We start from the raw sequence: 14,388 nt of genomic DNA on the forward strand, positions 1-14,388 counted from the left end.
GTGTTTTTAATAGGAATGGATGTTGGATTTTATCAAATGCTACAAAGCTTGTATTTCAAGGAGATTTCTGACACTGAACTTCTTGGCCTTTATGGAAATGCCTACAGTTTCACCATAAACACCTTCTTTATAGGGTGGGCCTGGCTTGTGTAATGGGAAACATATTTGAGCCTCCTTAGGAAAAGATGGGCACTAGATCCAAAGATATGACATGGCTGGGACAGTAGTGAAGGCTTCCTGTTAGTGAATCCAGTGGCCCTCCAGATTCTTCTTCTTTGAAGAAGGGGTAGGAGAATAGAGTACAGCCAGCATTAACTTCAATGTACTATGGTGTTCATACTGGCATATGGCTCAGGAGGGCTTGGGCCAAGAGAAATAGGAAACTGAACAATGATCTGGTCCTGGCAAGGCTGGTTGTTTGCTGTGTGCAAATACCTTCCTTTCCCTAGGCTTCAATTTTCATGCCTGCAAAATGGAGGAGTTTGGCCAGATAGAAGCATCGTGGTACCTTGGAAAGAATGCTATCTGTAGAGTCAGAAGACCTGGGCATAAATCCTACCTCTGAGTCTTGCCAGCTGTATAACTTTGAGCAAGTCATTTTAGCACCCCAAACTTCAATTTCTTTATCTGTAAAATAAAGGGGATCTGTAAAATAAAAGATGATCTTTGGGGGCTTTTCCATCTCTAGCTTTATGATCCTTTGCTTCTTACAGTCAATGTTTTAACATCTTTTTTTTATTCTTTTTTTTAATTAAAGCTTTTTATTTTCAAAACATATGCGTAGTAATTTTTAACATTCACCCTTGCAAAATCTTGTGTTCCAAATTTCCGCCTCCCTTCCCTCCACTCCCTCCTCTAGATGGCAAGTCCAGTATATGTTAAATATGTGCAATTCTTCTATACATATTTCCACAATTATTAAGAAAACGCAGATCAAAAAGGAAAAAATGAAAAAGAAAACAAAATGAAAGCAAACCACAAAAACTGAAAATACTATAACATATTTTTTACAAATAGTATTTTATTTTTCCAAATACATCCACATTCCAAAACATTCACTTTTGCAAATCTTTGTGTTCCAAATTTTTCCCCCTTCTCAAGACAGCAAGTAATCTGATATAGGTTAAACATATGCACTTCTTCTAAACATATTTCCACATTCATCATGTTGCACAAGAAAAATCGGATCAAAAGGGGAAAACACAAGCAAATAACAACAAAAAGATGAAAATACTGTGCTTTGATCCACTTTGTCTCAATAGTTCTTGCTCTGGATGTGAATGGCTCTCTCCATCACAAGTCTATGGAAACTGCCTTGAATCACTTCATTGTCTAATATCTTTTAAAAAACTTGATCATTCTGTGTTTCAAGGTTACCCTTAGAACCAATATTCTTTCATTTAAGGTTACTTCCAGGGCTCTTAGGTTTTATATTCTGTGATTCCATTAATTAAAGGACCTGAAATACAATCAATCTACTCTACAGGTCTCCTAGAAACACAACTGTCACCTGTTAGGAGAAAGGGTAACCATTTGCATCTTATTATGAATTAGAGAGTTGGATGAATTAGCTGTCTCTTGGAGAGGTGACAGCCCAATCTAGAGCAACTAGCTAGTCATTAGCTTTTTAAAGTGTTGCTACAGCCCAGAAGTTGAGTGAGGTTCAAAACCATAGTCCTTGCCTTCAGGAAATTTCTAGTTTGGCTGGAGAGACAAGACAACACCTGGTAAAGAAAGAAGAAGATAAGTATGTAATCACTAGTAGCATTCATCAATATTTGTATTTCAACACTGCCAACCATCTGCAAGATTGTCTCTATGGATGCTTCCTTGTTTAATACCTTCTATCCTTCATGCCTTAGAAAAGGTATCCACTTTTGTAGAGCTGGCCAAAGCCTGCTCTTTGATGCTGTCATTAGCTTTCCAGAGCTGAGAGATTGTCCCTGGTGCCATATTGAAACATCAGAAGAGGACTTTACAGAGAAGAATGTGTAGTGCAACCCTAAATGTTTTCCGGATTATGAGGAAACTGGGTCTGGGCAAGGGAAATCATCTATTGTTATCCAAGAGCCAGAATCCCACTAACATTCTTTTTTTTTTTTTTTTTTTAGTATATTTAAAGTTTTTAATTATAAATTGTCACATTCTTTAATTTTATTTTTGATCTGATATGTGCAAAATATTTAAAAAATAAAAAATATTCAAAAGAAAAATATCATAATATTTTAAGAAACATCAGAAATAACCACACATATAAATATATATGTATTTATATTGTGGATCCTACAACCCTTAATACAGTGTTGAGCTTTGTTAGCTTAAAATATCAGGAATGTTACATTACTATTTTACTTAAACTTTAATAGTTTATATTTACATTAAGAGATTTTTGGTACAACCTGCCTAATATGTGTACCAGATATACCCAAAACAACCCAAAACAAATTTTATTATATGTCTTTGAAGGATGTTCTTAATGATGTTTTCACCTTTCTTCAATGTATCTCACTTGCATTTGGAAAAAAATCTTGACAGGGTAGAGTTGAAAACACAATCCGATAAGAAGAAGTTTAAAAGGGATTGATGCAAAATCTGACAGCTGGGTAAAAAAAAAAATCCACTTTACAAGTTCAAAGTAGAGGTGGTATTAGTGGTGGAGTATTCATTTGAAAAAAGATAGTGATTCCTTTGAAAATGAGCCGGATGCCACTATACACCTCTCAGATTGACTAAGATGACGGGGAAGATAATGATATGTGGGCAAGGATGTGGGAAAACTGGGACACTACTACATTGTTGATGGAGTTGTGAACTAATCCAACTTTTTTGGGAAGTAATATGAAACTATGCCAAAAGGGCTATCAAACTGTGCATATCCTTTGATCCAATAGTGTTTCTATTGGCCTGTACCCAAAGAGATCATAAAAAAGGGAAAGGGACCCACATGTGCAAAAATGTTTGTAGTAGCCAATTTTGTAGTGGCAAGGAAATGGAAACTAACTGGATACCCATCAGTTGGAAAATGGCTCAATAAGTTATGGCATATAAATGTTATAGAATATTATTGTTCTGTAAGAAATGACCAGCAGGATGATTTCAGAGAGGCTTGAAAAGACACAGACTGATGCTGAATGAAATGAGCAGGACCAGGAGATCATTATATCAAGACTATATGATGATCAACTCTGATGGACGTGGTTCTTTTCAACAAGGAGGTGATTCAGGCCAGTTCCTCAGAAGGAGAGAGCCATCTGCATCCAGAGAGAGGGCTTTGGGGACTGAGTGTATGGATCACAATATAGTATTTTCACCTTTTTGGTTGTTATTTGCTCACCTTTTGTTTTCTTTTTTGATCTGATTTTTCTTGTGCAGCATAATTGTGGAAATATTTATAGAAGAACTGCTTATGTTTAACATATATTGGATTGCTTGCTCTAGGGGAGGGATGAAAGGAAGAGAAGGAGAAAAATATTGGAATGCAAGTGTGTGTAAGAGTAAATGTTGAAAATTATGTATATATTTTTAAAATAAAGAGCTATTTTAAAAGACCTGAGGTTTTAGTGGACTGCAAGCTCAATATATCAATAGCCAAAAAATTGAAAAAGAATTTGGGACTCATAACAGTTCAATTATAGCATTATGGTTTGGTCAGCCCACACCTAGAGTACTGTGTACAGTTTGGGGCAACACTTTTAGGAAGGACATCAATCACCCGGAGAACTTCTTCAAAAAGAGGTACAAGAATGGGAAGGGTCTCAACTTCATACCACCTGAAGATCAGAACTATGGGACAGAGGGAAGAGAATTAATTTGAATCCAGTGGAACTGGATTCAAACTCTGGGTTTGACCAGGTCTTTAGAACTCACTTTGTTAAGCTATAAGATGGACTGGATAACTTGAAGGATCCCTTCCAGTTTCAACTCTACAATATTGTGAACTGGGGGTGTTGAGCCTGGGAAAGAGAAGTTTTGGAGCACATGATAAGTGCCTTCAAAGGTCTAAAGACTTGCTCATGAAAGAGCAATTATTCTGCTTGGTCCCAAAAGTCAGAGGTAGAAGCAGTGGTTGTGAGATCTCTAGGAAAGATTTAAGCTTGTTAAAGAGGTGATAGTAGTGCAGGTCTCAGGACTGAGGGCCCTTCTGAGACTCTGGGGTTCTGTTTCCCCGATGAGACAATGAGTTTCTTGAGGAAAGAGTCAGGCTCTGTTCCGATTCCTCCCATCCCCCCCAATTCTCTGAGTCTGCTTGTCTCCTGTAGATTGTAAGCTCACTAAGGGCAGGCTCCAAATACATTCTGCTATCTTTTGACAGTTTAGCTTGGTACCCAGACAGAATTCATGACATATTCGGAGTTTCTCCCATTAGAGAGTAAGCTCCCTGAGGGTAGAGAAGGTCTCATTTTTGTGTTTAGCACAATTCTTGGCACTTAGTAAAGCATAATAAATGCTCGTTGAAGGACTGATTGATAAATGAATAAATTTGTTACTCAGAACCATTCTGAAATCAGATGGAAAATCTGAGGATTGCAAACTCTTTACCATTTTGGGGAGGTGGTGGCTAGAAGAAGAAGGCATTGTCAGAGCAGGAAATCTACCTCAGCTGGGAAAGGGGGAGGGAGATTCTAGCCCATCAAAGCCCCTATTCAGCATAGCCTGGGCTGGCCACACGCATCTCCTAGCACTTCCCTATGCCTTAAGTTGTGGGTCGACCCGGGCCAGAATGTCTGACAATTTCTTCAGTCTGACTCTTCCCTGGGGAAAGCTAGTGCAGACCCAAAGCCTTTTGGGTGATCACTCCAGCAGACCCTCCCCCTTCCCCCAGGACCCCACACTCTGTTCCTTCTAATCGAAACAATATCGCATTATAGCTTGAGCCTTCTTGGTTCTATCTGTTTTCTCTCAAAGAGTATTTGTTTTATATCTGACATGTTTATATATGGTAACTGTTTGTTAAAGAAATCTGTCAGCATAACTGGCTGGCCGGAAACTCTTGGCCCAAAGCCAGAAAGGCCTTCCTTGAAAACCCTTCTTCACGAGGGGACCCAGGGGTTGGATGCCTACCCAGAAAAGGGACAGTGTTAGCCTCCATGGGAAGGGCTTCATGGGAAAGAAGCTTGGTTTGTACCCACTGAAGACCTGTCCAGGAATCACCTGAGAGTGGTTCCCCCCCAGCAAACATTCCGAGCAGGATTCACCCTTTGTCCCAAATCAGGGAATGACATTTATGAGCTGCTGCTGAATGGGACCAGGAGGTCCTTTAAGAAAGCGGAAAATATGTACAGTTTTGATCATATCAGGGGGACATGTTCCCAAGAAAGAGACATCTTTGGTGCAGGATCAGGGAGGAGGGGAAAGAAAATAGGGAGCCTCTCTTTTATCTGTTTTTAGGGAGCTGAGACCCCCCCTTTTATTCTCTGGCCAGGGAAGCTTTTCAAAGACGGACACAGGACAAAACACCGACAGCAGCAGCTTGTATTTCTCCAGGACTTTGCAGTTTGTAAATAGCTCATGTTTTGTAGACGCTCCCTTTTTTATAGCATTTCATGGGAAGTGGAATGCTTTCTCACCTCCGCTGTGTGGTGATAATGGTGAAGAGTAAAAGGATTCTTTTTTCCCCCTTTGGTCGAGGCAATTGGAGTTAAGTGACTTGCCAGGGTCACATAGCTAGTAAGTGTTAAGTGTCTGAAGCTGGATTTAAACTCCAGTTCCTCCTGACTCCAGAGCTGGTGCTCTATGCACTGTGTCATCTAGGTACCCCTGAAAAGGATTCTTAATATTATTATCATTTTATAGAGCAGAAAAGAGGTGTAAAGTACAAAGAGGCATGCCAAGATCCCTGGCTGATACCACGACAAGACAGAGTGCTAATACTGGACCTGAGTTTAAGTAGTTTCTCAAAGTTATCCTCGCTATATTATCCTGGGCAAGTTACTTTACTTTTCTCAGCTTCAGCTTCTTCACAATAGGGATAATAATAGCAACTTCCCAGGGTTGTTGTGAGGATTGAATTAGATAACAGATGTGAAGTGCTTTGAAAACTTTAAATCCACCTATCTATCCATCATCCATACACCTATTTTCCCATTTATCCATCCATCTACTCAACTTCCCATCTATTTATTCATCCATTCATCTCTTTCTCTGTCTCTCTTCATTCATCCACACATCATATCTCTCTCTCTCCATCCATCTTCCCAATTATTCATCCTTCCATCCATCTATCTATCAATCTTTCATCATCTCTATCTCAAAAAATAGTCTGAAAAATAGTAGACTCTTAATAAAGGTTGCAGAATGAATGAATAAACAAACCCAGCATTTGAAATCCAAATAACTGGGCTTGAACCCTTGCTTTACTGCTTACTATCTTTGTGATCTTGGGCAAGTGCCTTTCCCACTCTGAATCTGTCTCCTCTTCTATACAATGATTATCTGGTCATTGGATAGTGATTGGACTAGATAGATGGTCTTCTAATTCCCTTCTAGTTTTAAGTCTATTCTCTATAAACCCAGGTCTCTGGGCTCTGAGTCTAGAACTCTTTTTACTATTAGCATACCTCTTCCCAGAAAGTATTATTGTTCTTTATTCATATCACCTTAAGTAAAATGTGCGCCCAGAGATAGCAGAGAAATAAGCTATCACCATGTTGGATAGATCCAAGTTAGTGAGATTTGTATATTTATAGAATATTGCATTTGGAAAGTACCTCATGGTCATAGAAAGTTAGAGTTGAAAGAGATCTTTGGAATCATGAGAGTAGGGACAGCCAGTGTCATCTCCCACCATCCAACACAATCCTCTGTACTTAATGGATGTTTAATAAATGTTGATTGAATAATGAAGAAACCAAGGTCCAGAAAATGAAATAGATCTGTCCAAGGCAACGTAGCCATTGAGTAGCAGGACTAAGCCTAGTAGTATCCAAATATCTTGCTTCTCAAATTAATGCCTCTCAGCCTTATAGAAACATTTCCACAGGAATATTAGCATGGTATGGTATATAGTAGAAGGCATATTGGCCCTGGAACCAGGAGACTGGGGATCCCGGCCTCATGTTCATCACTTAATACTTCTGTGATGCTGAGCATCACTGAGGGAACAATGGAGATGTGTATGGTGAATATGAGCAGGGCTGTAATACAACCCTAGTGAGAATGCCAAACAACTGGAATGCACACTATTATCGAAGAAAGATACAATGGGGGAAAAAAAAAGAAGATAGGCTATCATGGGAAAAAGTGAGAGAGAAACAATGATGGATAGCCTGGTTATTTTCTAATGGTGTTCTTTGAAATGTCAAGAGAAATCAATGAATGTTCCCAGCAAGATGAGAACCTGAAGAGAGGGCAGGGAAAGGCTAAAGCCTAAAATATTTGTTAAAAAATGACAATTTTAATGTTCAAAACTTTTTTCTGAGAAAAGTTTTTTAACATTTTAAAATTAAAGCAATTATTAAAAGTTATTTTGCCCAATTATATGCCAATAAATCTAACAATCTAAGTGAAATAGATGAATGTTTGCAAAAAATATAAATTGCCCAGATTAACAGAAGAGGAAATGAAATACTTAAATAAACAAGTATTGGGAAAAAAGACATTGAAAAAACTATCAATGAACTCCCTAAGACATAATCCCCAGGACCAGACATATTCACAAGAGCATTTTACTAAACATTTAAAGAACAATTAATTCCAATGCTATATAAACTATTTTTTAAAATAGACAAAGAAAGCAATCTACTAACTTACTTTTAGAACGCAAATAATGATGCTAATACTTAAACCAGGAAGAGCTAAAACAGAGAAAGATATCTTTATCAATTTTCCTAATGAATATTGATGCAAAATTTAAAAATAAAATACAACCAATGAAATTACAGCAATATATCACAATGAACTTACACTATGACCAGGAATGCAGGGTTGGTTCAATATTAGGAAAACCAGTAGCATAATTGACTGCAATAAATAACAAAATCAGGAGAAATAACCTAATTACAGATAAAACTTTTGACAAAATACAACATTTATTCCTATTACAAAACACCAGAGAATATAGGAATAAATGGGACTTTTCTTAAAATGATAAGTAGGATCTTTCTAAAACCAGCAAGAAGTATTATCTGCAATGGGTTTAAACAAGAAGCTTTTAAAATAAGACTAGAATAAAGCAAGGATGCTCACAATCATCATTATTATTCAATATTGTATTAAAAATGCTAGTTATAGCAAGAAAAGGAGAAAAAGAAATTGGAGGAATTAGAAAGGCAATGAGGAGACAAAATTACTATTCTTTGCAGATAATATAATAGGTATATTTAGAGAATCTTAGAGAATAAATTGAAAAACTAGTTGAAATCATTAACAATTTCGGGAAAGTTGCAGAATATAAAATAAGCTGATGTATACTACTAGCATTTCTACATGTTGCCAACAAAGTCTAGCAGCAAAGGATAGAAAGAGAAATTTAATTTAAAATAACTATAGACAATATGCAATACTTAGGAATCTGCCTGTCAGAACAAATCCAGGAACAATATGAGCACAATTGCAAAATAATTTTCACATAAAGTTTCACAGAAACAATAGGAAAATATTAATTGCTTATGGATAGGTCAAGCCAATATAATAACAATGGTAATTCTACCGAATTAATTTTTTCAGTGCCATACCAATCAAACTACCAAAATTAGTTTATAGGCTAGAAAAAAAAATCATAACAAAACTCACCTGGAAGAACAAAAGGTCAAGAATGTCAAGGGAATCAATAAAAATATATGTGAAAGAAGGTGGCTTAGCTGTATCAGATCTCAATTTACAAACCGAGGTAGCAATCATTGAAATAATCTAGTGCTGGCTAAGAAATGAATCAGTGTGATAGATTTGTTTATTCATCTATTTAATATTTTAAACAGTTACATTCGAAATATTTTTTTCTTTAGATTTGTTTTTTTTTTTAATTTTTGAGTTCTAGGTTCTCTCCTTTATCCCCTCCCCCACAATTTGGAAACCATATGTGAAGTTATGCAAAACATTTCCATAAAAATTAACATAGATCTCCTACCCTAATGAAAAAAAAGCTGATAGATTAGTTTAAATATTCCATACACAGTAGCAAATGATCATAGTAATCTAGTGTTTCATAAGTCCAAAGAGCCAAGTTTTTGGACCAGAAACTCATATTAGGAAAATTGAAAAGCAATATGGCAGAAACTAGGTGTAGACCAACATCTCACACCATTTGCCAAGATAACAACAAAATGAGTACATGATTTAACCACAAACAACTTAGAGAAATAGTTTACCTGTCAGAACTTTGAATAAGGGAAGAATTTATGATCAAACAAGAGATAGAGCATTATGGGATATAAAAGTAGATAATTTTGATTACCTTAAATTAAAAAGTTTTTGCAGAAACTGAACCAATGCAACCAAGATTTGACAGAAAACAGAAAACTGGGGAAATTTTTTAATGGCAAGTTTTTCTGATAAACACCTCATTTCTCAAATATATATGTAGAATCAAATCAAATTTATAAGAATACAAGCCATCCCCAAATGATAAATGGTCAAAGGATAAAAACAGGTAGTTTGCAGAAGTAGAAATCAGTTATTTATAGTTATATAAAAATATTCTTTTTTCTATTATATTTATATATAGAATATAAATATATTCTTTATTTTTATAAAAATCTAATCACTATTGATTAGAGGAATGCAAATTAAGACAATTCTGAGGTCACCTCTCACCTATCAGATTGGCTAAAATGGCAGAAGAGGAAAATGACAAATGATGAAGAGGATGGGGAAAAACTAGGACAGTAACGTAGTGAACTTCTCTAACCATTCTGGAGATCAATTTGGAGCTATGCTCAAAATGCTATAAAACTGTGCATTTTCTTTGAACCAGCTATACTACTGCTAGGTATGTATACCAAATAGAGTTTTTATTTTTGTTTTTTCAGGAAAGAAAAGGGAACTATATGTACAAAAATATTTATAGCAGATCTTTTTATGGTGATAAATAATTTGAAATGGAGGGGATGAAATAGATTGGGGAATGGCTGAACAAGTTGTAGTATATGATTGTAATGGAATTTTGTTAAGAAATGATGAGCAACAAAAAGTTATCAAACTGTGCATACCCTTTGATCCAGCAGTGTTACTACTGGGATTATATCCCAAAGAGATTATAAAGAAGGGAAAGGGACCTGTATGTGTACGAACGTTTAAGGCAGCCCTTTTTGTAGTGGCTAGAAACTGGAAACTGAATGGATGTCCATCAGTTGGAGAATGGCTGAATAAATTGTGGTATATGAATATTATGGAATATTACTGTTCTGTAAGAAATGACCAACAGGATAATTTCAGAAAGGCCTGGAGAGACTTACACGAACTGATGCTGAGTGAAATGAGCAGGACCAGGAGATCATTATGTACTTCAACAACAATACTATATGATGACCAGTTCTGATGGACCTGGCCATCCTCAGCAACGAGATCAACCAAATCATTTCCAATGGAGCAGTAATGAACTGAACCAGCTACGCCCAGAGAAAGAACTCTGGGAGATGACTAAAAACCATTACATTGAATTCCCAATCCCTATATTTATGCCCACATGCATTTTTGATTTCCTTCACAAGCTAATTGTACAATATTTCAGAGTCTGATTCTTTTTGTACAGCAAAATAACGTTTTGGTCATGTATACTTACTGTGTATCTAATTTATATTTTAATGTACTTAACATCTACTGGTCATCCTGCCATCGGGGGTAGGGGGTAGGGGGTAAGAAGGTGAAAAATTGGAACAAGAGGTTTGGCAATTGTTAATGCTGTAAAGTTACCCATGCATATATCCTGTAAATAAAAGGCTATTAAATAATTAAAAAAAAAAAAAAAAGAAATGATGAGCAAGATGATTTCAGAAAAGCCTGAAAAGACTTACATGAACTGATGCAAAGTGAAGTGAACAGAGCTAGAAAAATATTGTACAATGATCAACTGTGAATAATTTAGCTAATCTAAGTAATAGAATGACCTAAAACAACCACTCATGATGAAAAATGCTGTCCACTTCCAGAGAAAGAACTAATAGAGTCTGAATGCCAATTGAAGAACATTTTTAAAAAACTTTCTTTACCTTTCTTGAGGTTTTTCTTTTTTTTTTTGGTCTGTTTTTTTTTTTTTCCCACAACATGACTAATATGTTTTTCATGACTGTCCTTGATATAACCTATATCAAACTCCTTTTCTTTTTGATCAAGGAGGAGGGATTCTGGCAGGGAGGGAATTTGGAACTCAAAGTTTAAAAAAAATGAATGTTTAAAGTTTTACGTGTACTTGGAAAAAATTAAAATATTTGGATACATGTTAAAAAAATTTTTTTTTAAACATTCCTTTCCTCCCCTGAGGCAATTGGGGTTAAGTGACTTGGCCAGGATCACACAGCTAGGTAATATTCCTTTAAAAAAAAATTGAGAGCCCAATTCTTTTCCTTCTACTTTCCCTTCTAGGGAAAATGTTTGGAAAACAATGAAAAGTTTAAATCTGATCTCATTACTCTCTCCTCCCCTCTCCCCTCTCCCCCCCTTTCCGTGGAGCTCCTCCCTTCTCCCTCCCTTCTTAGTCGGAGTACTCAGCTCACTTTACTCATTTCTCTTGGTTGCTCGGTTGGAGTAGCAGCAAAAGGCCGTGGCTCCGGCTAGTTTTTGGTTTAACTCCAAAAAAATGAGTAATCAAAAGAATTCTTGGAGAGTGAAAACTTTAGATGAAGTTCTTCAGGAGAAGAAGAGGAGGAAGGAACAAGACAAGATGGCCGAGACTCAGGGCATGAACTATTCCCACGATCTGGATTCCCTCCAAGAGGGAGAACTGAGAGATGCCTGGGAGACAAGATCCAGGAATTCCCTTCACGGGAGAGAAGATGCCTCTTTGGCCGTCACACCCGCTCGGTGCACGTTACCAAAAGCAAATTCTCTTCACTGGACAAAGAAACGTCGATGACTGCAGCTAGAGCACGAGCGTCGGGATGAGCTGGATGAAGTCCTTCGAGAATGGGAGAGCCGGACAAGGAGGGAGAGGGCCCGAGAACATTACGGGAGGGAGAGAGATCCTGTCGAGGCGCTGCCCCAGAAGAGAGATCGAGAGTGGGCGATGAGGGAGCAGCAACAGAAGCAAAGGGTACAGGAGTGGGAGACCCGGGAGGAGGAGGGGCGCAAAGAACGGGAGGCCAGAAGAGGAGTTTCTTTAAGTCAGGAAACTGGAAGAGAAGTGAAAGATAGTGGGTGGAGCTCCAGCCTATTAAACCAGCTGCCAGAGAGGTGTGAACAAGGGGATGGCAGGGAGCCGGTCAAAGAGGAGAAACTGGAAGAGAGGGATCTACTTTCTGATTTACACGATATTAATGACTTGGAGAGGAAGTCCAGTCCAGCGGAGTCCTCAGCAGAATCGGGATGTGACTCTGAGGAGGAAGAAGGGAACAGTTCAGAAGAGGAGGAGAACACAGGAAGCAATTCCGAAGAACTATCTGAGCAATTTTCTGATGGTATGAGTGAAGAGGAAGAGGAAGGAGACCAAAGCTTAGTTGTCAGGGAGTCAAGATTTGATCCACATTTGAGAGAGATCGAAGAAGTACTTCATAGGGAACTTCACAAAAATGAGTCAGACAGGAAGCTACAATTCAATGATCGAATAAAAGGAGATTATGTACCAGACAATCCAGCAAGTCCTATGGAGATGAAACGGGAGCCCCCCCCAATATTTTCCTGCCTTCCAGGGTTGTCGGAGCCTGGATGAATTCCTGGATCTGAACAGGATAAACGAGGGCACATACGGTGTGGTATACAGAGCAAAGGAGAAAAAGACCCATGAAATTGTGGCTCTGAAAAAATTGAAAATGAAAAACAAGAAAGAAGGCTTCCCAATGAACTTCGTCAGGGAAATCAATCTCATGCAAAAAGTTCAGCACCCCAATATTGTCGCTATCCGGGAGATCGTAGTGGGCAGCAATTTGGACGAGATTTAGATTGTAATGAATTACGTGGAGCAAGACCTCAGGAAGTTCATGAATACCATGAAGCAGCCCTTCCTGCCAGAGGAAGTAAAAACGTTGATGATTCAGCTCATTAGGGGAGTAAAGTATCTTCACGACAACTGGATCCTTCATCGGGACCTCAAGCCTTCCAACTTACTCCTCAGTAACTCGGGCATTTTAAAAATCGGTGATTTGGGGCTGGCCAGAGTATATGGCGACCTAAGAAAAGCTTACACTCCCTTGGTGGTGTCCCTGTGGTACCGGGCTCCCGAGTTGTTACTTGGAGCCAAGGAATATTCCACCGAGATAGACATGTGGTCAGTGGGCTGTATTTTTGGAGAACTGTTATCCAAGGTGCCTCTATTTCAAGGGAAATCAGAGATTGGCCAGATCAACAAAATCTTTAAGAAGCTGGGAACTCCAACGGAGGAGATTTGGCCCGGTTACAATGACCTTCCGGTAGTGAAGAACGTAACTTTTGAACATCATCCCTATAATAAATTAAGGACAAGATTCGGGGCCCTTCTCTCTGACCAGGGCTTCAAACTGATGAACGAGTTGTTGATCTACGACCCCAGGATGAGGATCAAAGCACAACGCAGCCTGGCACATGATACTTCAGAGAAAGCCCACTTCCAATTGATCCTTCCATGTTTCCCACGTGGAGGGCCAAGATCGAGTAGTACAGTAAGTCTGGAGTCTGGGGCTGGGGCGTACTCCAAGTAAGTCTGGGGCTGGAAACAGTAAGTCTCACACAAGGCCTAGGGCTCCAGAGGAAGGACCTGATTATAGCCAGCTGTGGGAGACCCTGGCCGCCATCTCACCGTCATCAATGAAGGAAAATCTTCGGCTTGTGTGTCAGCTTCACACAAACTTCACACCAGGCCCCAGAGCAAAGCCAACCGGGAGGGAATTACAACCGGCCCTAGAGAGGAGCACGTGCGAACACTCTGGGGTGGAGGGGCTGGAGGATGTGCCTCGGCCGGCAGTTCCCTGGGAACTGGGGAGCTGAGAATGACAGAAGGGATGGGGACGCCCTGCAAACCTGAGAACGTGTGTGTGTGTGTATGTTGTTATTTATTACATGATTTTACCAACTAGAGTTTTTCTGTTGACTCCTTTCTTCTGGACCCCAACGTGCTGGAGGTGGGATGGGGTGGGGGTGGGGAGATCCTTTGGGGGAGCTGGAGCCCGCCGTCCCTGCGGTCACCCCCGAGCGCCGGCCGCTCCCTCCCGCGCGGAGAGGCTGCTTACAAAGGCCCGAGTGTTGCAAATCAAGTCCGTTTTGTCTTCGCAGTAAAACTGAAGTCGAGGAAGGTTTTTTCCTCTTTCCTGGAGACACCGTGCCCCG

At 38.9% G+C, this 14,388-nt stretch overlaps 1 pseudogene; it reads left to right on the top strand.

Moving 5' to 3' along the window:
• Positions 1 to 11,731: 11,731 nt before the first annotated feature.
• Positions 11,732 to 14,122, top strand: LOC100914235 (annotated as a pseudogene).
• Positions 14,123 to 14,388: the final 266 nt, after the last annotated feature.

This window comes from Sarcophilus harrisii, chromosome 6, assembly GCF_902635505.1.
Source record: "Sarcophilus harrisii chromosome 6, mSarHar1.11, whole genome shotgun sequence".
NCBI classification, from domain to species: Eukaryota; Metazoa; Chordata; class Mammalia; order Dasyuromorphia; family Dasyuridae; genus Sarcophilus; species Sarcophilus harrisii.